Genomic DNA, 24,865 nt, shown 5'->3' with positions numbered 1-24,865 from the left:
AGAGCTGTAATTCTGTATTTAAGAATTCCTCTCTAGGCTATAAGAACTTAGCTTGCCTTGTACAGGCTATACAATTTTAGTTTGAGACTTCATGAAATCAGTATTTCATCATGTATTTAGTTTAATGTCACGAATTACACAGAGCCGTAACATTCAACTCTTATTTTTTTTTAAACACAGAGGAGGTAAATAATAGCAGGACGTGTCAACCTTTATCTGTCTGTCAATCATGTAAAAGTTCATTTTAATTGGTTCTTGCTTAAATAAAAAGTATTCACTACTTGATACCCCCTCATTCAAACCTTAGCAAGTTCAACCTGAGATCAAACAGGAAATTTCACCACAGAAACCTCTTCCTGTTCCCCCTTGACATTGTGGTGGTGGGAAAGGTCTGCTTACCAATGACGTCAGCAGTGCCAGTGATGATGACTAAGACTAATCTGCATTTCACTTCTCAAAGTCTTAACATTCTTAAAGACGAAAAGGATTGCTGATGTGTTGCACTTTCTCTGTTTCTTACAGCTGGGACCCACAGCAGGCGTTCAGTACAAGACACTAAATGATGTTTCCTGAAAGACGGTCAAGGTAAGCAGCGCTGGAATCATGTCAGAGATCGGACACATTAGAGACACACGGGTCACCAGCAGTGGCTCAGACCAGGATGAGAAGCAGCCGAAACCACAGCCAAGGAAAAGTGTGAAGAAGAACTCAGGATGGGGACACATTGCTATGTTGGGCAAAATAGAGGACTTCTTTCAGATCTGTGACAGCGAGGGAAAGGGCTTCATCACACGCACTGATATGAGGGTAAAGTAGGGGTCCTTAACTTGACAGATCCTTCACCACTTGATATTTTTATTCTTTCATTACTTTATTTATTTTTACATCTGCTATGGCTTTGGCATAATACAGCTCTGTATTCAAACAATGTATTTTTTTAACGTTCTATGGCCATTAACGTTTGTTTTATTAAAATACTTAGGGTGCATATGTTGCTGTTACAGTTCAGGCAAAGAAAGAAGAGTTGAGAACCTAAATTGTAGCGGTCTTACTTGTATTTAGAGGTCTGCACTCACGCGGGAGTCCCGCGGGACCCGCGGGTCCCGACGCAAAACAGTGCGGCGCGGGACAAATTTTTAAAGGTCATTGCGGGAGCGGGCGGGATGATGAGGTGCACTTGCGGGTGCGGGCGGGAGGGATGATACGCTGCACTCCCGCAAATTAAATATGAGTGTAAAGTAAAATATATTAATGATTTAAGTAGCGTACATAATTTGTAGTTGTGAGGGAGATTCTGATTCGCAGCAATACAAACGTTTTAAGCAGCCTAAACTTGTGAATGTTGTCGGGTAGGGCGGGGCCTAATCTCACGCACACTTGTTTAGAGACAATTCCTTTCCCGCTGCTTCTACGAGTTCGAATTCGAAACTAAGCTAGTTCAAGTTCAAAATAGACAGCATGGACGAGGAACAGATCGCCTCTAGTGCTTCAGATATAGGTCTAAGCGCTTCAGATGTAAGTACTTCTCTAAAGAAAGGCACATTTACTACAAAAAAATCACGAAACCTCAAATCAGACATTTGGCAGTCTTTTTCGGTTGTGCATGACGGAGAGGGGAATCAACTACCTTTCGCCTGCTGCGATAAATGTCAAAAGGTGTTAACATACAACGGACACAAATCTGGAACATCAGGCCTGAAGCGTCATGTATGTACAGTCTTGAAAGGACAAAGATTGTTGGAGTTCAAGGGAAACACGTCGAAAGTGTCAAGTGCTCTAAAGGCGAAGACAATAGACAAATGTGTGGACTTTGTTTCTGCTGACCTCCGTCCATATGACAGCATTGCTGGTGAGGGATTCATTCAGGTGACACAACATTTGGTAGACACGGCAGCCACAATAGGCAGATATGATGTGAGAGATATTCTGCCTCATCCAACAACTGTGTCACGCCATGTAGATGACAGGGCACACAGATTTAGAAGGGCTGTTGTCGATGACATGACTGAGACAATTGTGAAATATGGATGTGCTGTGACAACTGATATTTGGACAGAGACATATAGAAAAACCTCTTTCCTGTCAGCCACCATACATTACGTCGATTCAGACTACAATTTAGAATCTAGAGTGCTATTTTCTGCCCCATTTGAAGAATGCACTCCAAAGACAGGTGAAAATATTCGGGCTTTATTATTTCAGAACTTAAGAGTCTTTGGAATTGATTGTTCGCTTTTGGGAAAGAAAATTGTTTTTGTCACGGATGGAGGGGCTAACATGGTGGCCTCTTTACGTGGGTTCACTAGACTGAACTGTAGTGCACATGTACTGAATTCAGTTCTCGCACATGCTCTCTCACCTGCTGTGGTGAGCCAAGTCCCCGAAGCGGCCCAGCTTATCACCAACGTGAAAAAACTGGTCAGCTATTTTAAACATTCTGGCCTGCAAGTCAAGCTGGGCAAGTCTCTCAAACAGTCAGTGGAGACACGATGGAATTCGACTGTGGACATGCTGGATTCTGTCTCACAGCAGTATGATGAGGTCACAACAATACTGCTGGATAATAAGCAGTATGAAAAAGTAGGCTGTATCAATAAAAACACTCTTGGATCCCTTGTGGCGTTTCTCAAACCCTTCAAAGACGCAACGAATGACCTGGAGTCGGACAATACGGCATTAAGTGCGGCGCTTGTTCTGCCTTGGTCCGTGAAGTTAAGAGAGCATTGTGAAGTGGCCAAGGTTGACCCCCTACTCAATGCTATCGCATCTGCTTGTGTACAACGCCTAGACGAACTGTTGTCACCAAGTAACCTTGCTCCAAATGGAATTAACATGCTCTATAAAGTAGCAACATTCCTGACTCCCAAACTGCGTCAGCTTAAGATGGTCGATGAAAATGAAAGACAATATGTGACTGAAGCTGTGAAAGAGCTGATTGAGGACTTGGGGTTTGATGTCCAAGCTGAGGAAAATTCTGAGCCACCTCCACCTAAAAAGGTGACATTTCGTGATTTTGAAGAATGGGAAGATGTAGGTGCTACGTGTACTAACTCGCAGAAGTCTGTAGATTCCGAGATAGTGGAGTATTTGAAAGTCAAACTGGATGGATCCGAATCAAACCAACCCAAAGATATCCTCCCGTGGTGGAAGAAACATTCCTTTGAATTTCCCACACTTTCCAAACTGGCACGCCATGTACTATGTGTCCCAGCCTCCAGCGCACCGTCTGAACGGGCTTTCAGCATTTGTGGTCGCATACTGGAGCAAAGACGCAGTGTGCTGAAGCCCTCATCAGTAAACAACCTACTTTTCCTTCATGGTTATTCAAAGAACCCGAATCCGATATCCTAAGCAGCAGCTGCTTCTTTTACCTTTATTTTGATCATTTTCATTTAGACATGCTGGTAGCGACCTGCTGAGTTTTTATTTTTATTCTTCTTCTTATTATTCATATTATTCATATTCATATTATTAAAATTAAAAGGTAGGCAGTAGGCACACAGGCTATTTTCAGTTTAACACCTGCACTGAGCGGCTCAAAGCCCAAATAGTTTTTTAGTCTCAATGTTTTAGTTCATGGCTAGCCTATAATGTGACAGGAACATTATCTAATTATAGCTAGGCTATTTATTAGATAGATAATAATATTACCTAATCGAATATATTTTTGTTTTTGGTTACTGTTAGCTGTTAGTACTGTTGTGAATATTATGCTGTTCGTAATATGGGACCAATAAATATGTTACCAAGTATTGGTAAGGAATTTTGTGTGCACGCATTTTTTTCCCCAAGACCTTTCGTCAGACAGAAAGTGCGGGCGGGAGCGGGACATTATATCACAGATGCGGGCGGGAGCGGTACTAAAAATGACAAATCTTTGCGGGAGCGGGCGGGAGCGGGACTGAACACTGCGGGAGCGGGCGGGAGCGGGTCTGAAAATTGTGTCCCGCGCAGACCTCTACTTGTATTTACAAAAAATGAAAACAAAGATAATCCAAAACACTGAATCATAGGAATAGAAAAAACTTAACAGTTTCCACTTCTACTCAAAGACAACACAGGACAAATGAACTAAAACGATCTGAGAGCTTAAATACACAGGCTAAATGAGGAACCAAACAAGACACAGGTGAACATAATTAATTAACCAATGAGTAACCATAGTAACAAAGGACAAGCAAACAGGAGCTAAACACAGGAAAGAAACACATGAAATAAAGGAAATAACATAAGAGTCCACAAACAGAAAATAACCATTACAGTTGCATTTTTCCCTCCTGTTTAAAAGGATTTGTTATTTATAATGTTCTATTAGTACAAAATAGGTAAATCAGAATATCTAGATGGCAGAAAATAGTGTTAATGATGTCATTTTTCAATCTGTTTCTTGAGTATTTAATCATATACCATCATTCTCTCTATCTTAGAGACTACTCAAAGAATTGCCACTCACTGCTGAGGAACTCGAGAACGTTTTTGACTCAATAGACCTTGACAAAAATGGATACCTGACCATGGGAGAGTTTTCCTCCGGATTCAGTGAGTTTATGATCATCTCCTTCCAGTCAAGAGGATCTATTCAAAAATCATTTGTTATTTGGTACATATTTATAGCACAGCAAATTACACACTTTTACAAGGTGTATCTGTAACTATTTCCCAGGTAACTTTCTGTATGGACGGAGAGTCTCCAAGACTGAGGAACTAATGAATACACCGTCTCAGAGCTCAGGGGATGAAGAGCTGTCAGGGAAAGAGGATGATGAAGAGAGACATTTCAGCGTGTTGATGGAGAGCTTGGGTGCTAGTAATATGTTTGAGGAGTTAGTACTGATGTTTTGCCACTCCACATGGCATTGCAATAAAACATTAGCTTTATATTGCTACAAGCAGTGACGGTTCTCTCTTCAATTCAGCCCGAGTGAGGTTCGCAGCCTGTGGACTCAGCTCAGGAAGGATGAGCCTCACCTCTTGTCCAACTTTGAAGAGTTCCTGGCCCGCGTCACATATCAAATCAAAGAGGCACAACAAGAGAGGAAGGAGATGGAGAGCACCCTCAGAAGGTGACATGATGATTCTTTATGCAACATTAAATGAGAATGAATTTAGAGCAGTGCCATCTAAAGTCCTCCATGTTTAAGAGCCAATAATCTGCTTTGTTTTCTTATTTTCCCCCATGTTACTTGTGAATAATCCCTGTTTAGAGGCTTAATGTAATTCCCTATAGAATGCTGTTTTATCCCAGTGCAGTGACCACCAAGCTTAGGAGTTACCCAGGTTTTTACAGTACTTCTGGTGGGAATAAAATGTATTTTGATCAAATCTAGGTCAGAATGATGTGATTTGCAACATGCATTGTTTAAAGAAACACATTAAATCTTATGATCCTTTAATTATTACCTGACTGGATGTGCAGGTCTGAGACAGTGTTTTGGAATGTAAATACTGTAGGAATTTGGGAAAAAAATTAATATAATATGAATGTCTGGTTTGTGTTTTATCTTTGGATTGTATTAGACTAAATGCATGTTTTAACATTGAACGTCATTGTCATTGCACAGGAAAGCAGCCACACATGACAACGAAATTCGGAGATTATATGAGGAAATGGAGCAACAGATCATTAATGAAAAAGATCAAGCAATTCTGAAGGTAAAAACATTCTTTTGAACAGTTGCATGTGCTTTTACACTATACAGTTGAGAATATTTTTTTAAAAAGAGAAATTAATACTTTTATTCAGCAAGGATGCATTAAATTAATCAAACGTGTCAGTCAGTAAAGACATTTGAACTTTCTAGAACTCTGAAAAAATTGTATCACAGTTTCCACAAAAATAACTGTTTTCAACATTGATAATAATGAGAAATGTTTCTTGAGCAGCAAATCAGCATATTAGAATGATTTCTGAAGGATCATGTGACACTGAAGACAATTCAGCTTCATAAATTTCAGTTAAATTGAAATTGACTAGTATGTTAATTCTCTCTTCCAGGACTCTGAAAATCTGCAGTTGCGCAGTCAGGACCTCCAGCAGCGGCTCCGTAGTAAAGAACAGGATTTGGAGCAGCTTTTCCAAAAACAAAGGAGGGTGAGTGCCACAAATGAACAGGCAGAATCATACAAAATCTTATACTTTTGTGACACCCACACCTTTTTCAACTCATAGCTTTTTTATATCATTTTTTTTTCAGTTAGAGCGACAATGCCGTGACTTTCATAGCGAACAACAGGAGAGTCAACTGGAGAATGTTAAACTGAAAATGAGCAATGAGGAGTTGTCTCGTGAACTTCAGCACACCTGTCAAGAGCTTGTGTTGGCTCAGGAGCAGCTGGGCATTCTGCAGGAGCAGGCGTCTCGACTACAGCAGGAGAGAGAGATGTCAGTCTGGCCATTTATTACGTACACACAGAAATCCCACCAGTATCTTTGTGTCTCTCATACACACACATGCTTTTAACCCTCACAGGGAGATGTACAGAATCACAGAAGGCTTGCAGAGAGAAAAACACAGCTTGATGAAACAGTTAGATCTACTCAGGTGAGTTTGGTACGTCCTCACATATCCTTTAGACAAACTACAAACATCTAAAATTAAATGTTGTTCTTTTAGAGAAATGAATAAACATCTACGAGATGAGCGAGACATTAGCTTTCTGGTAAGTTTACCAATTTTAAATAAATTTTTTTCTTAATTTGTTATATTTTTTGTAATTTGGTTGTGAGTTTGTCTCTTTTTTTATACCTATTTTATTTGAGTAATTTTAGTATTTCAGAAACTTTTTGTAAACAAAATAAACAGGAATAAATCAAAGTAATAATCCAAGGCACTCGAATTGTGTATACAAAAAGGTAAAAAGCCTTTATTGAATCATGGCTTCTATCATTAAAATTGGTGACAGATACACCTACGTGTTGCGGCTATTGCCTTCGTCAGGGTGTGTGTAACAAACAAAGCCACAATTGCATTTTAAATAGCAGTTCATTAATCTAAATAGTAAACACCTGGTCACACACTACGCAAGGTAACCAACAGGGAGCAGAATTCAACAAATGAAATAGTATATTGCATAATATCAAGCCAAATCAAACTAAAAAAAAAAATAATAAAAAAAATAAAAATAAAAAATAAATAAATATATATATATATATATATATATATATATATATATATATATATATATATATATATATACACATACAAACACATACATATACACACACACATACATACATATATACACATACATACACATACATATTAGGGGTGGAGCCGAACCCGAATACAGTATTCGGAAAGGCACAAATAACGTGTTTTTTACGAATACTTATTTCGAACAAATACTTTAGAAAATATTTGTATTCGGGAACAAGAAAAACTTTATATCAAAAAGCTGCGTTTCCTCACGAGACCGCAGTGCGCGAGTGAGTGAGTGACGTTCAGGAAGAGGTGACTGACACAGGCTGCTCCACACAGCAACAAAGAGGGCTCGGCTGAGCGAAAAAACACTTAACTGCATTACTATTTTTGTTGAATAGATTTTTGTACCTTAACTGGGTTCCGGAGGCAGTTTATAACTTTCGGGACGTGGAGTTTGATCGGGAGATTATTTCATTACGCTGCATTATTGACGTCTGCAGCCGGGTGCTCTCATGTTCGCTCTGTTTACGTAGCTCTGTTAGCTCCGTAATTATTTGTTTTTATTACATTAAAATTGGTTGAATTCTAATGTAGAATGCGGTCTGTTATTTCCATGGTTATTTCTTAATAACAGACCGCTGCTAAGTATAACACACCGTTGCCACGAAAAACAGAGCGTTGCCATGGATTCTAAACGTAGAGACGGAACGGACTATTTTTTTTTAGCGGAAGCAATACAATAGTTTTTAAATCAATAAACTCCTTTTTAAATCAATATTTTGAGTCAAATTATTGATTTATTTGGTAGGTAGCCATGTAGTAAAAGGGATAATGTATAGCGAGGTGGTTGTTATAGCGAATACAAACCCTTCAGGCTGATTCAAGACCCCTCCGCTTCGCGTCAGGCTCATAATCAACCGCCTCGCTATACATTATCCCTTACTTATTCTGTCTGTTCAGCGTCCTCCAACAAGGACGGGTTGTGGTGGGATTCATAATGTTCACAATGGTATTTTATTAGTTGTTGGTTTAACCATGGATGAGGTAATGGCTGTTATGTTATTTTCTTTTCAATGACGTTCCTTGGTAGGCTACATGTTCATTGCTGGATTTATATAATTAAAGAATACTTACACTATAACGTAAATTAGAAGTGTAACGCAAAAAAACTAGATTTTTACGCCTATTTTGGATTTTACTCGAATACAAATACAAATACTTTTCCCCCCTCAACAAATACAAATACAGATACAAATACCGGCTGCTTTGCACACCCCTAATACATACATATACACACATAAAAAAAATAAAAAATAAAAATATATATATAATTTATATATATATACATATATACACATACAAACACATATATATATACACATACATACATACATATATGCATATACATACACAAACATACATACATACATACATACATATACACATTATTTACTTATTATTTTTTTATTTACTATTATTTTTCTTATTTTTTATTTTATTTTATGTGTGTATATGTATGTATGTATGTATGTTTGTGTATGTATATGCATATACGTATGTATGTATGTGTATATATATATGTGTTTGTATGTGTATATATGTATATATATATAAATATATATATAAATTATATATATATATATATTTTTTTTTTTTTACTATTATTTTTCTTATTTTTTATTTTATTTTATGTGTGTATATGTATGTATGTATGTATGTATGTTTGTGTATGTATATGCATATATGTATGTATGTATGTGTATATATATATGTGTTTGTATGTGTATATATGTATATATATATAAATATATATATAAATTATATATTTTTTTTTATTATTTTTTTTATGTGTGTATATGTATGTATGTATGTGTATATATGTATGTATGTGTGTGTGTATATGTATGTGTTTGTATGTGTATATATATATATATATATATATATATATATTTTTTTTTTTTGAGTTTGATTTGGCTTGATATTATGCAATATACTATTTCATTTGTTGAATTCTGCTCCCTGTTGGTTACCTTGCGTAGTGTGTGACCAGGTGTTTACTATTTAGATTAATGAACTGCTATTTAAAATGCAATTGTGGCTTTGTTTGTTACACACACCCTGACGAAGGCAATAGCCGCAACGCGTAGGTGTATCTGTCACCAATTTTAATGATAGAAGCCATGATTCAATAAAGGCTTTTTACCTTTTCGTATACACAATTCGAGTGCCTTGGATTATTACTTTGATTTTGAGCATTACTATCCCAAGCAACCAAAGAGCACCGAGATTTTACACCCTGTGCAGCACTTCAAATGCATCTTTATGCTGTGATGAATTAAGGACGTGGAGGGATCGTCTTGTGCAGAAGTTGCTCCGTCTAGCAGACGTATTTGGGGATCGAGATACAGACTTCCATCAAAAAGATGACGACGAATTATTTTTCCTACTCTAAAGAAGAAGGTGAGAAGATTATAGTAACTGATACATTGTTGAGCCAAGAATATAGACCGCAGTATGCAGACTCTAAAAAACTGTGTTATGAACTTAAGAGACATTCAGAAAAAGAATTAAGATTACATTTACATATGGTTACACTATCTGACTACTGGAGAGAAAACATGATCCCAAGAGGACTTAGAATTAAAAAATTTCCTTCATTCGGCCATGAAGATGGAGAATTCAAACAAAAGTGGGAAGCAATACTAAATAAATGTTCCCAAGATCTAATGCTGCTACTAATTGAGGAAGCAAAAAAACAGAAAACTGAAACGCAAAAACAGATCGTCAAAATCAAACAAGAGTTTACATCAGATGGACATGAAGTACTTATTCAATTTGAAGAGAAACTTAAAGAAGATTTAGAACAACTATCCAAAAAACTCAAGCAAGAAAAGCTGACAAAATTTGGAAGAGATGAAAAAGATTACAAGGAGCAGAAGGTTTACACATGGTCACAATGGAATGTTAAGACTCCTAGAAAGAGATCAGTATCTTTTAATTTACCTAGCAGTGATGAAGACCGCTCAGTAGTGGAGACTTCACCTAGAAGAGATTTTTTAGAGAAAAAGTCCAGAGCAAATCAGAGATTCAGAAGACAAGACAGCGGAAGACGAGACGAGGAAGAAAGAGACCTACCAAGATTCCCAATTCAAGGCAGATACACCAGGAGCCAAACAAAGGGGATGAAGTGATAAATGTTTCAAAGGTTACTCTATCAACAAGCTGTGTTTCTGTATTGTCAAAAGGTTTGTCCTATGCCCCTATAAATACAGCCAAAGATTTTCAAACTAAAGTGGACCTATTCAAGTTTCATCGGAGTCTTCAACTGAAAGCTTTGTACTACACTTCTGAAGCAGCTACTCGTACCTATGACAAGAGGGCAACAACATTCAAACCCAAGTCAACATTCATGCCAGGTTCATCTAATCCAACTTTGAACTCCTTCTACAAGAAAGTAATGTATGACATTGACAAGATCTTCACTTCAAAAAAACGAAAACAATATAATCTTTCAAAAGAAGGAGAAGCTTTGAACTGGATTTCTAATAATGAAGAGCTAGTAATAAAAAGAGCGGACAAGGGAGGTGCTGTTGTTGTATGGGGCAGAGATCAGTATATTGAAGAAGCCTTGAGACAACTTCAAAACCGTGAGTACTACCAGTGCCTGAGATCCAATCCAATAGAAGTAATGACAAATGAACTGACTGATATTTTATCACATGCTAAAGATGAGGGATGGATTTCAAAAAATGAATGTGATTTTCTTTCCTGTAAAAATCCTAGGATTCCTACATTTTATATGCTTCCTAAAATACATAAAAATCTTGAAAATCCGCCAGGGAGACCTATAATTAGTGGAAATGAATCTATTACAGAGCCAGCTTCAAAATTTGTAGACAGCTTTATCAAACCATTGGTTGGAAAACTTCCTTCATTTATTCAGGATACTACCCATGTATTAAATACCATTAAAAAGACTAAAACTACTGAATCATCTATTTTGGTGACTATGGATGTTGAATCACTGTACACAAACATAGACCATAAAGATGGACTGGAAGCACTATTATACTATCTGGATATGAGATCATCTACCGAAAGGACACCTGCATGTTTTATTATACAACTAGCGGAATGGACATTGAAAAACAACATATTTTTGTTTCAAGATAAATTCTATAAACAAATTAAAGGTACAGCTATGGGTGCATGTTTTGCCCCTAATTATGCAAATTTGTTTTTGGGATTTTGGGAAAAGAATTTTGTATTTTCTGACTTAAACCCATATTTAAAATATGTGGAGTGGTGGGGAAGATATATAGATGACATTATATTGATATGGACAGGATCGGAGGTGGATTTAATAGCTTTTCACGCTTATCTTAATAATACCAATGTAAATCTGAAGCTGAGTCTTGACTATTCACATACTCAGATTAATTTCTTGGACTTAAAAATCTTCAAAGAAAGTAGTGGTGCGCTGCATACTACTATATTTAGAAAAGAAACTGACAGAAACACTATATTGAGGTCAGATAGCTTTCATCCTTTATGGATGACCGAGAATATTCCTGTTGGCCAGTTCCAGAGGCTGAAACGAATATGTGATAAGGAAGAAGATTTTAACATCAGAGCACAAGACATGACTCAAAGATTTAAGGAACGGGGCTACAAAAATAGCGTGATTAACAAAGCATACAATAAAGTGAGAAACATCAGTAGAGACGAACTATTACAACAAAAACGTAAATCACAGGATCCAGATAACTCTGTATATTTCGTGACACAGTATAGCACAGAGGCAAACAGAATTAAGAAAATTATAAAGAAGAATTGGGAAATAGTTATGAGTGACCCTTATCTCAGGGAAGTCATGCCCGAATCTCCTTCCATTGCATTTCGGAAAGCACCAACAATTAAAGACAAAATAGTGAGAAGTCATCTTTCTCCTAAGAAAGCCAATACCTGGTTAAGTTCAAGTGCAGGAAATTACAGGTGTGGCAACTGTAATCACTGCGATAATATGATCAGGACAAAAACATTTAGAGACGTAACCTCTGACTCCGAACTGAAAATAAGATCTTTCATTAATTGTAATACCTCATTTGTGATCTACAGGTTAGAGTGTCCATGTGGATGTTTCTATATAGGGATGACGACTAGAAAACTAAAGATACGACTATCAGAGCATAAAAACGCCATTCGAATCTGTAACCCTCTATATCCTATGGCCATTCATTACAGAGATACAAACCATGGTAGTCCGAATACACTCAAGATAATCGGTATTGAACACATCCCCAAGTCCATAAGAGGAGGTGATAGGGTTAAGAAGTTACTACAAAGAGAATCTTTCTGGATTTACTCACTGAAAGCCACCACATTCCCAGGTTTAAATGGAGAATTAGATTTTGTACCATTTCTGTGAAATTTTTCATGAAATTAGTCGTATTGTGTATCATTAGATGTATACATCCATTGACGTGTATATTTTGATGTTTTTTTGCTCTATTTTATTGTTATGTTTTGATTTGTATACTGTAATCTAGATATTGCTGAAAATATTTCAATTAAATTTTTTTTTATTTTTATTTTTTATTTACTATTATTTTTCTTATTTTTTATTTTATTTTATTTTATGTGTGTATATGTATGTATGTATGTATGTATGTATGTTTGTGTATGTATATGCATATATGTATGTATGTATGTGTATATATATATGTGTTTGTATGTGTATATATGTATATATATAAATATATATATAAATTATATATATATATATATTTTTTTATTTTTTTATTTACTATTATTTTTCTTATTTTTTATTTTATTTTATGTGTGTATATGTATGTATGTATGTATGTTTGTGTATGTATATGCATATATGTATGTATGTATGTGTATATATATATATGTGTTTGTATGTGTATATATGTATATATATAAATATATATATAAATTATATATATATATATATATATTTTTATTTATTTATTTTTTTTATGTGTGTATATGTATGTATGTATGTGTATGTATGTGTATATATGTATGTATGTGTGTGTGTATATGTATGTGTTTGTATGTATATATATATATATATATTTATTTATTTATTTATTTATTTATTTATTTTTTAGTTTGATTTGGCTTGATATTATGCAATATACTATTTCATTTGTTGAATTCTGCTCCCTGTTGGTTACCTTGCGTAGTGTGTGACCAGGTGTTTACTATTTAGATTAATGAACTGCTATTTAAAATGCAATTGTGGCTTTGTTTGTTACACACACCCTGACGAAGGCAATAGCCGCAACGCGTAGGTGTATCTGTCACCAATTTTAATGATAGAAGCCATGATTCAATAAAGGCTTTTTACCTTTTCGTATACACAATTCGAGTGCCTTGGATTATTACTTTGATTTTGAGCATTACTATCCCAAGCAACCAAAGAGCACCGAGATTTTACACCCTGTGCAGCACTTCAAATGCATCTTTATGCTGTGAAAAAATAAACAGGAATGTTGCCATAGGTCTTAACTCAAAAATAAATTTGCTTTTATATTTAATTTAACATTTATTTTATTTCAATTAACGTAAATGTTTTTTTATATTTCGTTTTTAGTTAATGATAACAACACTTTTATGCTTCTCATGATCTTAAAAACATTTTCCCCTAAAGAGTAGACAATAAAAAATAAATTTTATTATAATTTGTGTGTGTATAATATTTAATTTTAATATTTCACTTTGGTTTAGTTTGGATAAGCTCAAATAAGACAGCTTGGGCATTTTTTATTTGTGTTTTGATGACCTTAATGACTGTTTTTGTCAAATGTCGAAAAAATTTGTAAATGAAAATTAGTTTGTGTGTTCCAACTTTTGACTAATAAGAGCAATTATAAACAGAAAATCTCCTTGTAATTTACAACAGAAACGCAGCAATTCAATGAAGAAATCCTCACGCAAGCACAGACTGATCGCAGCTTCAATAAAATAAAAAACGTCAAGACCATTTAAAGTGTAATCGTGTTTGTTTACTATATGCACTCAACACCCCTAGCTGTTAGCTTTACTTTAAAGATGTCACTGTGTGTAACTTTGGCTACAGGGTCTTGCAGAAGGTGCTGCCGCATCTCCTCAACGCCTCTTTAAGGTCATTCTGGTGGGAAACTCCAGTGTCGGTAAAACCGCACTGCTGAGACGCTTCTGTGATGGACAGTTTCATTCTGCCACCTCAGCCACTGTGGGTAAGTTGCTCTCCCCCTACATGTGCAATTTACTATTTAACTTTACACAAGTTCAAGTGGTCAGTTCAAGTGGGTTTAACAGAATGCAAAGAGGGATTTTCAGTAAATGCAAATTGGTTGCTCTTTTACTGGAGTTTACCTTATTTGACCAGAAGGATGAATTGCAATGTTTGTGGTTATGATTTAAATGGTCGGTGCATTATTATTGTGCATGCATAGTATTACACCTTAAAGGCGCTTCAGTGCATTGGGTTTGAATATGTGTGAGAGAGTTAATGAAAACCTACTATGCTATATCAGATGGATTTCTTAAGGCAAGCAACATCACATGAAAGGGCTTGGGAAGTCACACTCCCTGCATTTAAACCATAGACAAAATATGGACAAAGCGTCTGTGACGTCACCCATAGACTTTCTGACGAACGGTTTTGAAGCCGTTTATGAGTGGTATGGGCGGCGCCATCTTGGAAAATCTTTTCAGAAAGGATAGGTAGTATGATGTGTTGTGTCAGATCATGGCTGAGACGTCAAATTTCAGGAATTCCACTCGACGCAGCCCATTATCAGATGTCAATCACGCTGTCAATCAAAGTTAACCACGTCCTTATTTGTCATACATTTTATATCTAAATACGATCTAAACTAACGAGTTAGAAAAAAATTCACCCCCTAACAGTTGTCAGGCACTCGGAACCTATCGAAAAATACAGTAAAAGTCCATGGGACCAACCTGTAAAAACATGAATTTATGCTGTGAAAACGGACATTTTAAAATGGGGGACTATGGACATTTGCTCCCTTTTTGGACCTGCCCCTAGCGGATTTTCGATGTATTGCAGTTTTTCGCACTTCCGGGTAGGCTTCATTTTTCAGATTAGAATGTTGCCGCTTGATTTAAACCCTGCCACACATTGTGCAGCAGATTATGTCAAACACCATCAGTTCACTTTATTCAAAGTTTCTAGCCTTTCACCCCTGGACTCTAGTGGCCCAAAAACAACCTGGACGCTTAAATTATTCTGATAAAAAAAAAAGATCATTGTTTTAGTTACAATTAAACCAAAATGGCAAACAATTAACACTGGACTTTTCTTAGACATTTAGTTACTTTCAACCAGCTGATCCCAAGTAATTTTTTAGTCAATGTATTTTGTTGTCTTTCTTTAGAATAAATGCAACTTGGTTCAATATTTTGCTTTATAATTCAATGACAATCATAAAGTGTTCCAAACACCTGTGTAATCCACACAGAAATATTACTCAAGAGTAGCCTCTAGTGGCCATTATCCCTCACTGCAGTAATGGTTTGTTGTCTGTTTTGATTTCATAAAGGAACATGACTTCAGCAGTATTTTTATGCCTTTATTTTGTTGTGTATATTTTTATTTAGCTTTATGTGTGTAGTGCACATTTATATATAAATTCAATTGTGTTGTGCTGTACAGTGTTGTAAACCTCTTCTTCAGTGTAGAAAAACTCAGAAGCGAAAACCAGGAGACTTATTTAAGCAGGATTCTTTATTTGCTGTAGTCTGCTTAGTACCCAAGTCAAGTGAAGTCTAGTCTAGTCTAACTAAGGCAGTATACATTGAGTTCATATATACATTTCAAGGGGGAGGGATTACATTGTGATGAACAAAGCATGTAAATGAGCTGAGACAACGAGAACAGGAAAGGCATAGACTTCTCGTACTGAGATGAGACAAATGGTCTCAGTAATAAAATAACAGGTGTTCAAACTTGCTCAGCATGACTCTTCACCCGGTAAACAACGAGAACAGGAAAAGCCTAGCCTTCTCGTACTGAGATGGGACAGTCAGGAATATCCCGCTGAGAACCCCTACCGTTTGCAGAGATTTCCTGGTCTCATCATTTCTAAACTTTCTCAATATAAAATACTATTGTATTGGAAATCTAAATTAAAGATTTAAATAAATTTGTAATCCTACATTTCCCCCTTTGAGAGTTCTAAATAACTCTCACAAAATACAAATTTAGACACTTAAAAGTAAAATTCTTGTAACTTGTGATCATTACAGGCTCATGCTTCTGTGTTGCTGTTTCTGCAATTGCATGCTGACACAGAAACAAACATGCAAATTTAGGGTCCGTGAAGTCCTTAAGGGTAATAGTCTTTTCTGTTTGGAACTGTCATTTCTTTGTGAGGGGCGTGAGTCATTTGTTGAATGAAACACTTGATACTGTGGACGCATAGATAGTACGCTATTAGAAGAAATAACAGCAGAATTGCTATTTCCTTTATCCACAGTTTACCTAACAATTTTCCGAACCATGAAGAATTATCTTCAATCATCTGGTGTAATTTTGCTGAAAGATCAAGAATGTCTTGTTGGATTTTGTTCAAGTTCTCTGTTGGATCCATTAAAACCCGGTGCAGCACTCAGGTCCGATGATGGTGCAGGCTCCTTGCGTTGCTAGAATGTAATCTAAGGCCACTCTGTTCTGTAAGATCATTATCTTGTGCGAAGCGAGAGTGTCTGTGATGTTACTGGTACGACAATCTTGATCATGTTGATGGATGACTGAAGGTTTCGTATGTGAGTCTCTGCGTTGTGTATTTTTTTCTTTTTCTTTTCTTTATCCTTTTGTGATAGTTGGCTCGGAAGAGGGTCAAGTTGTTTCTTGAGGTTTTCTTGTGGCTTCATACGCAGATGACGAGGTCAGTGCGTATGGGTCTCGGGAAGTCATCAGTGGTATCTGCACAGAGTAAGAAAGAAAACAAAAGACAGGAGAGCAGTATTTATTCAAACACTAGGGTTGTAAACTTTTCCGAGTCTGCTAAGCAGTAGAGCAGTATTTGTTCAAACTACACTAGGGTTGTAAAAAATTTTCTGGGTCTGCTATTGTCGTTCCATCTTTCCCTATTTCTTAATTCCTTTGACACCTAAAGAACGCAGTGAGGTGAGGATGGATTAATGGATGGGAAGGCCTATGAGGGATTCTTCACCGAAGGGTTGGCCTCCGACGCCTGTTGCAATCGGTTCTTCCCTCGGCTCCTCACTGGTTCGTGTCCTATCCTATCCCTGTAGGTGGGGGAACACTTTACAGTGTGTACAATTAGTCCAGGTTTTCCTTCCCTGACACAATACTGCAGCTGCTGTAATCAACATCACTTGATGTGGCCCATGCCACTTTGGTTCTAATGGAGGAAAACGTCTTTGTACAGATCAATTATTGATTCAGGATGCATCATTTTCTTCCGTGCTGCACTACCTGAACATACTTGTACAGTTGCATAGAAACAAGCCTGTTTAGCTGCCATATCAGCAAGAGCATTACCTTAAGCTTCCGTAGTATTAGTTGTGAGATGTGCTTTCACTTTGATCACTGCTAATATCTTTGGAAGTTTCATGGAAAACATTAGATCTTTCACTAATTCAGCATGCTTAATGGGGGATCCCGCAGAAGTTAGAAACTGCCTGGTTTGCCAAATGACACCAAAATCATGAATTACCCCAAAAGCATATCTGGAATCTGTGTAGATATTAGCAACTGATCCTGAAGCTAGCGTGCATGCTCTCGTTAGGGCTACTAGTTCTGCAGCTTGAGCTGAAAAATGATCTGGAAGACGTCCTGAAGCTAATACTTCCGTGGTGGACGTTACTGCATAACCTGTTCGTCTGTTACCAATTTCTTTTACTTCACTCATAGGTGTATATGTAAGCGTAACACAATTGTGAGTAATTTCTCCTTCATCCTCTAACAAAACTTCAGTCATAGCAGACATCATACATGAGGACGGATTCGTGACAGGTGCACGCTGTAAAACAATATTCGGCATTATTGTGGACACTGCATGAGGGCTTTTTTTACGTTTACAGTCTGACCTAACACTATTAATGATGAAAGGCCTGTGTTGTAAAATAACATTTAAGGCTGTGAGTCTACTTTAACCAGTGTCCCCCAAAGAAAAAACTGAGATAGTCACTTTCCTTTTGTTCTATTAAACAAAAACAGAAGTTTTTTTTATCTCTGTTGCAAGTTAGTGGGGAAATAAAGCACTCACAGCCCAAATGGTTAACGCGTCAACCAGCTGCCTCAGTTTAATGACGAGGGGACGGGCTGCTTCAGAGTAGCAAGCAGACTGAGTAGGAGCTGAGTAACATTGTTAACTTGTTTAAAGTTCTTTTTGTTTTTCCTACACTCTTTTCCCCAATGTCCATGTTTACCACAATAATAACAACTACTGCCCTCTCTCTTAGGACATTTGCGTTTCTGTTGATTCTCTGTGTTGACCTTAAAGGATGCTGTTGCAATTTTTACTCTTTCCTTGACATCAGAGTCTCTTTCCCATGCAGCCAAACTGTCTAAGTTGTTTTGTATGGTTCTAGTGGACCATGTTAAGTCTAAGAAAGGCAATGCTTTTCTATGTTCTGACAACAGACCATCAAACCATGTGCGAACTAGGGGACCATTATCTTCTAGCACCTTCTCTGAAGTGTCAGCTATACCACTGGATGCAGCTGCTGACTGGCAAAATCTTTGAGTGTACTCACTAACAGTTTCACCCTTCTTCTGTAAACAACTAGTGATCTTCGGCCAGTCAATTTTAGGTCCAACAATGTTCTTCAAAGCTTTCAGAACTCCCTCTCTCAATTCATCTTTTCTGGCATGTTGTAGTTCAGAAGTAACAGCAGACTCAAAACTGTTGAATTCAGATTCAGTTAGAATTTGTGACATCAGCTGTGTGACTTCTGCCAACGACATGTCGTAAAGACGCATTTTACTGATCAATGCCCTTCTAAATTCAGAAACATCAGTGCGTACTGAAGGTAAGCTTTGGGATAGTCTTTCTATGTCTCTAGGTCCGAGTGCTTTGGCAACAGTTTGGTTTTGGACAACAGAAGAGTTGGGAGGAACACTTTCAGTTCCCTCAATTCCCTGAGATCTTCTTGCAATACAAACCTTTACTGAATCTACAGGCTTATCAGTTACTGATGGGATGTCTACATCTGTTTCAAAGAATGCTTTTAAGTCAGGATAAGTTTCATCTGACTGTTGGTCTTCTGAGTCACATTTGGTTGATGCCTTGTTATGGCCCACCTTAGTGTGCATTTGTTTGTTCTGTTCTTTTAATTTAGCTATACACCTAGATTGTTCTTGTGCAATGGATAAGCTAAATTCCCTATGGCAACAGATTATGCCTTTCATGTTTTTCTTTCTGATACATGCACCTAACACCTTCTTGCATTCTTCAATAGACCAAATCGTATCTGGATGAATCTCATATTTCTGTGTTAGTTCTTGTCTAACTTTTTCAGTGACTATTAGATCCATCTGTTCTCCTAACAGTGTTTTAAATTCGCTATCTGACCAAAAAAAGGGTTAGCAAGACCACCTTTTTTAGTTGTGGAGATTAGTCTAACACTTTTCTTAATCATTTTGTGGATTTCTTTGTTACCACACAAACAAACACTAAAAGTTCTCTGATCCACAGAAGGGTACACTCGTTAACACCGATTACTGTTGTTAATGCTAACCTTCTCTGCCTAAAGCATAGGATACACAAATTACTAGCAATTTATGCTAAAATCTTCCCTGCCTGAAAAAAACATTTGCCACTTCCCTGGCAAAGCAGAGGATAAAACAATATTAACATGTACGTTAATCTTCCCTGCCTGAAAACAGAGGGTACAATATATTAGCACTTGATGCTAATCTTCCCTAATTTTATAGAGGATAAAACAAACAAAAACACTAAATCTTCTCTGATCAAAAGAGGCTACACTCGATAACACAGTTAACCTTCCTTGCCCAGAGCAAAGGGTAACACACAAAATATTAGCACGTTACACTAATCTTCTCTAAAAGGAAATGCAAAGGATCTTTCACCTTCCTAACTTTTAGAGGATAAACACATCCCTGTTTGAACAGAGGTTCACCAATATTAACACGTAATGTTAACCTTCCCTGCCTGAAAACAGAGGGTACAATATATTAGCACTTGATGCTAATCTTCCCTAATTTTATAGAGGATAAAACACTTCCCTGGCAAAGCAGAGGGTAAACAGTATTAACATGTATGTTAATCTTCCCTGCCTGAAAAACAGATGATACATTTCATCTCTAAAGCTACTTTAGAGGATAACTTTAGTTAACAAACCCTACAGCTGTCTGTTAACTTCTTCTCTGATGGCACAGAGGATAATTTTTACTGGTTTTTCAACGGTTCTTTGAATGGAGTGAAACTCACCAAATTTTTGTTGTATGGAAAAATTCCGTCTGGAAACTCAGTCAGAGATCTTTGTTGAGCTTGGTTCTGGAACTCAGTTAGCTTTGTTGAGATCTTTGTTGAGATTCAGTTCTGGAACACAGTCAGCTTTGTTGAGATCTTTGTTGAGATTCAGTTATGGAACACAGTCAGCTTTGTTGAGATCTTTGTTGAGATTCAGTTCGCGAACTCAGGCAGCTTTGTTGAGATCTTTCTGGATTCAAAAGATTCAGTCTGGAACTGGAAAGTCAGATCTTTGTTGAGATCTTTGAGCTTTGAAGTTTCAAAAGTTCATTCTTTGTTGAGTTTCAGTTTCTCCATCCGGGTCACAGGGCACCATCTGTTGTAAACTTCCTCCTTCTTCAGTGTAGAAAAACTCAGAAGCGAAAACCAGGAGACTTATTTAAGCAGGATTCTTTATTTGCTGTAGTCTGCTTAGTACCCAAGTCAAGTGAAGTCTAGTCTAGTCTAACTAAGGCAGTATACATTGAGTTCATATATACATTTCAAGGGGGAGGGATTACATTGTGATGAACAAAGCATGTAAATGAGCTGAGACAACGAGAACAGGAAAGGCATAGACTTCTCGTACTGAGATGAGACAAATGGTCTCAGTAATAAAATAACAGGTGTTCAAACTTGCTCAGCATGACTCTTCACCCGGTAAACAACGAGAACAGGAAAAGCCTAGCCTTCTCGTACTGAGATGGGACAGTCAGGAATATCCCGCTGAGAACCCCTACCGTTTGCAGAGATTTCCTGGTCTCATCATTTCTAAACTTTCTCAATATAAAATACTATTGTATTGGAAATCTAAATTAAACATTTAAATAAATTTGTAATCCTACACAGGCATTGACTATAGTGTGCGGACACTGAATTTGGGGGACTGTCACGTTGCTCTTCAGCTATGGGACACTGCAGGCCAAGAAAGGTGAGGCCCTGATACTTAGGCTACATACAGAGTTTTGCATTTATATATTCTTATTTAGGATATTGACATTCAGCTTCAGTTTGTATTCTTCATTTTTGTTCCCCAGACTGTGCTGTTATCCCTTGAAGCATCTCTAAAAAGCTTGTCGCAACCAAAACATGAACTCACTTGTCACTGATGATAAACATCCAGCGTGAAAAAATGCAATGTCACTGTGACCTGCAGATATCGCAGCATTACCAAGCAGTTTTTCCGCAAGGCAGATGCCGTGGTGGTCATCTACGACATAACAATGGAGGACAGTTTCAGATCAGTCCGCCCCTGGCTGACCAGCATACAGGAGGCCCTAGCCGGTCATGCTTCTGGGAAACAAATCGGACCAGGAGAATGAGCGAGAAGTGCAGACAAAGGAGGCTGATATGCTTGCAGAGGTGTGCTCTTGTGCTTTCTCTCACACACACAGTATATCCTACGATATTTACATCATACGCTTTGCTTTCACAAGTCTACATCACTATATCCAACACATTATGCACAGATTTCTGTTATATTTGGTAGGAAACAAACCTGATGTTCTACGAGTGCAGTGCTTATACTGCAGCTAATGTGTTGGAGGCCATGATACATCTGGCCAGGTAAGAATTGAAAAACACATGAATGCAACGGCTGGGCTGCAACCTGCAAAAAAGAGACATTTATAAAACTGAGAGACAGCTAGCGGTCTGCAAACATTATCAGATGTCAAACGGAAAGCTTGTGGATTTTTTTATCTTCAAAATGTGATTCTCTCATCTCTACATCAGTCGTTTTTTTATTGCAGACCTCGTGAACCTAATGTAGTTTATTTACTTTGAAAGGTCCACTAAGTGTGCATGTTGGCGGCCATGTTTAGATCACATGACCAGCCCAAAACTACTAAATACTACACAGTAACCCCACTATAAGACACTTTCAGCTGTCGAACAAATTAAAAATGGTTACATTTTAAATGAATGTAAGTTACATCTACTTAAGTGTTCAATAAAATACTTACATAATGATAATAAATATCAAAGTTGTATTTACAGAATCCAATAAAATATAAATTATTATTTTCCCAAAATGTTTTTGGTTGCGCTTCCATTTTTTAAATTTATTCGACAGCTAAGACTTTGATGTTAAAGAACACTGATATTTTTGCAGAGTCCTGAGGGAACTGGAAGACAGAGTATGGGTGAACACAGTCAAACTGGTGGATCGACCACTGAAGAAGAAATCCTGCTGCAAGTGACCACACACACACGCACACACACATTTGAACTATTTATTTAAGTCCACTTAAAAGAAATGATTTACAGGGACACAAATACTATAGATGCAGTCAAATGCATGCACATAATCAAGGACCAGTGGCGTACAGCAGATTTTCACAATATTTAGCGTCACTCAGTTGTTATGGGTAAAAGTAGCATCATCTCCGCCAGATATGACGGCTGCCTATAATAGCAGACAGAGCGGAGTACTTTGCTAGCCGTTTAGCCCTCTTTTTGGGCAGTTGTTGAAGCCCCCTAACAACCAGCCTGTGTGTGTGTCCTAAGCTGCCAAATATGAGCACAAGAAGTCGGCTCTGATAACCTAATTCTGAGATGATGTTTAGGAGTGGTTGATATTTAATCATCTTAGTCATAAAGGCTTCTTCCATACTGGAGTCAAAGGTACATGCAACCTCCACAACGAACACCTCGCTGATCTCTTCATTAATCACAACATTATCTGGTGTATTTGCAAGCACATGAGAAAAGGTTTCAGAGCTATTACAATTCTGAAACCTATATGATTTTACACAAGAATGTATGTACATTTTTACAGCAGATGAGAAATGGCTTGATATGTCCTTCACTAAAAGATCCACTATTCTGTCGTGGCCTGCGATATACATTCCTTTATAGGCATGGCAGCTATTCAAGATGTGTGGCAGTGTTTCAGTGATCTGGGGCCCGTTCTTCGTACGTTGCTTAAAACATCCAAGTTCAAACGAGACATCCAAGATAATATCATCGTGCTCATCATGGTCCGGCTAATTAGGTTCTTCGAACACTCCTGCCGGTTATGATTAGTATAGCTGGATTGGGTTATCTGAGATAATTGCGTGTTCATGCGCTGGGTTAAAAGGGGATATGTATCGATAGTAGAAACATTGATCAGCAACGCTGCTATTGGCTGCTCACCGAGGCCAAAGAGCGCGCTCAGTTTCTTTCTCCACAGAAGAGCAAGAGTTATTGCTTGAAGGATATGCAGAATTTGAAAACTTAATTAAAACGCCAGGGAACACCTCAAAGTGTGCAAAAGCCAAGAGAGAGGGCTGGCAAAACGTAGCAGACAAATTAAGTTTGTAGTTAGATGTTTTTATCACTTATTACAGTATATATTTGTATATTTTAATAATTTCTAAATAATTAATAACTTTGTTCATTGTAATGTCAGAGTCACCATCCACTACTAGAACATGGGAACAAGAAAAAGTGAAGTACTAGAATATTCTACATTATAGTAATTTGTACTAACTAATCTCTTTTAAAAAGGCACTGTTAATAAATGTTTTCCTGTTTATAAATGCAACCAAGAAAAAGGCTGAGAAAAAAAAGAAAAGAAAAACAAACAGGTGGTGGTCCTGCACCCCCACATTATACCCAGGCAGAAGAGCTGACCCTTGGGTTGAGTGTGAACCTTGTGGAGGGCATCCCTGGGTTCAGCTCTTCCTCAGACCCACAGCCAGGAGCAGCAACACCTTCACTGCTGGTAAATGAACTTTAAATGATCCTACACTGTAAAATAATTTGTTGCTGCATTAAATTAAGTATAGGCCTATAATCCAAATGGCTGTCCAGTCATATCAGCTGTTAAACCTTGAGTTGCACTGAATTTCTTTGACTTGTGAAAGTCTACATGTGTAACTGTGAAACTACATAGTTAATGTAAAAAAAAATGTTGCCATGAGTTATTGATCACATTTCCCCCCAGTGTACTTCATTGTAATGAAATTGTGTTTTCCTCTTTTGTGCAGTATTAAACATTACACCAACACTTTTATGTGTTCCCAAGCAAGTGGCTGAAGCATGTGCAGTAAGTGGACTTTTTCTAATGTTACATCAAAAGGGAAGAAAGTAGCTACAACACTTTGTAATCCCCATTTGGTTTCACTTTATTTGGATGGCCAATTTAACACATTCAGTTGACTATAAGTAACGTTGCACCTACATCTCTACTAACTCTCACTAGAGTGTTAGTATAGTATTAGTAGACTGGTAGGGTTAGGGATAGAATAAGTT

The 24,865-nt window shown here is 37.2% G+C and overlaps 1 pseudogene across 1 annotated transcript; it reads left to right on the top strand.

Annotated features, from left to right (window-relative positions):
- The first annotated feature begins 522 nt into the window (after window positions 1-522).
- On the top strand, window positions 523-22,831 carry LOC143741433 (EF-hand calcium-binding domain-containing protein 4B-like; annotated as a pseudogene). Its single transcript, XR_013205035.1, has 15 exons — window positions 523-807; window positions 4,428-4,539; window positions 4,664-4,823; window positions 4,917-5,063; window positions 5,562-5,652; window positions 5,996-6,091; window positions 6,195-6,382; window positions 6,471-6,542; window positions 6,615-6,660; window positions 14,077-14,133; window positions 14,254-14,392; window positions 21,476-21,557; window positions 21,783-21,988; window positions 22,116-22,192; window positions 22,740-22,831. The product of XR_013205035.1 is annotated as an EF-hand calcium-binding domain-containing protein 4B-like (transcript).
- Window positions 22,832-24,865: the final 2,034 nt, after the last annotated feature.

The sequence above is a fragment of the Siphateles boraxobius genome, unplaced genomic scaffold (assembly GCF_051911475.1).
Source record: "Siphateles boraxobius isolate OS27281-9 unplaced genomic scaffold, OSU_SipBor_1 19, whole genome shotgun sequence".
Lineage (NCBI taxonomy): Eukaryota > Metazoa > Chordata > Actinopteri > Cypriniformes > Leuciscidae > Siphateles > Siphateles boraxobius.
The sequence above is the reverse complement of the archived record's forward strand: the minus strand, read 5'-3'. Positions and strand labels throughout refer to the sequence as shown.